Source organism: Chrysochloris asiatica, unplaced genomic scaffold (assembly GCF_000296735.1).
Source record: "Chrysochloris asiatica unplaced genomic scaffold, ChrAsi1.0 scaffold00281, whole genome shotgun sequence".
NCBI lineage: Eukaryota > Metazoa > Chordata > Mammalia > Afrosoricida > Chrysochloridae > Chrysochloris > Chrysochloris asiatica.
The window spans coordinates 725,610-727,049 of record NW_006408799.1 but is presented as its reverse complement, the minus strand read 5'-3'; the positions used below and the strand labels follow the sequence as shown (position 1 = coordinate 727,049).

Here is a 1,440-nt window from a genome sequence, read left to right as displayed (position 1 = left end):
GGTGTGAGGTGAAGGTCTTGTTTCAATCTTTTGCATATCGTTTTCCAGTTCTGCCAGCACCATCTGTTGAAAAGACTATCCCCTCCCCATGTGATATATTTAAGTGTTTTGTCAAAAATCAGTTGGCTGTATGTAGGTAGATGCGTTAATTTCTGGATTCTCAATTCTGTTCCATTGATCTATATATCTTTCATTGTAATAGTTTTCATCTTGTCTAGATGGGTCTGGTTAAAGGAGATGGGGATAAGAGTCTTATGATTCAATAGTGAGTAACAGTTGTCATGACTAATTGCAACTCACAATTGTAAATGTAGAAGTTTTGTATCAAAAACTGGGGAGTAGTTAATCTTACACTCTAGAAACAAAGGACCTAGGACCATCAAGGGAGAAGAGCACAAGAAGAATGTGAGACCTTATCCAGAGAAGCAGTGACACCAGAGATGGAGTCAGAGATGGGGACATGGAGAGAGGGCATAGCTAAGGACTCTAGATTCATGGGAAGAGAGGGACTGAGAGCTGGTGGCCAGGAGGCAGAGTTGCAGAATCTGCCCTTTGGTGTTGTAAATTATTATATATGCCTGAGTGTTTAAAAAAAAATTTTTTTTTTAAAGGGAGCTAAGACTAGAGAGAAATACTGTTAACTGATGGTACCTGGAGGGGATTATAATCATTGTAATGAAACAAGGTGTATGATTTGTTAAATGTAAAACTGATGATCTGCCCTGTAAACTTTCACTCAATTCACAATACAAATTAAAATAGATAGATAGATAGATAGATAGATAGATAGATAGATAGATAGATACATTTTTTCCCATTGGTTGGCCAGGTAGGTTGTCTTCCAAATTTCTTGACACAGAAGCCTCCAGTGCTGCATCAGTCTATTGAAACATTTCAAATGGTATTTGGACAATCCTGGAACCTTGTTTTTCACCAGTGCCTTCAGTACTGCTTGGACTTCTTACTTCAGTGCCACTGGTTTTTGATCATATGGTACCTCTTAAAATGACCAAAAGGAGCTCTGATAGCATAGTGATTATGAATCGGGCTGCTAACCTCAAGGTCAGCTGTTCAAAACTACCAGCTGTTCTGAGGGAGAAAGATGAGGCTTTCTGCTCCCATAAAGATTTACAGCCTCAGAAACCCTGTGCAGGGTCACAGTGAGTCAGAACCAGCTCTACAACCCATAACCACCACCAAAATAATTGAACATAGAACAATTATTTTAATACAGTGACTCTGTGTATTCCTTCCATCTTCTTTTGATGTGTTGTGTATCATTCAATATTTTGCCCATGTTGTTGTTGTTGTTGTTGTTGTTGTCAGGTGCCATTGAGTCGGAATCGACTCATAGTGACCCCATGCACAGCAGAACGAAACGATGTCCGATCCTGGGCCAACCTCACCACCGCTGCCACACTTGAGTCCATCAATGATGCC

At 40.1% G+C, this 1,440-nt stretch overlaps 1 protein-coding gene across 1 annotated transcript in view; it reads right to left on the bottom strand.

The window, feature by feature from the left end:
* Positions 1-1,440, bottom strand: part of TMEM132B (transmembrane protein 132B) — a 332,897-nt gene that overhangs the window by 254,761 nt on the left and 76,696 nt on the right. The window lies entirely within an intron of this gene.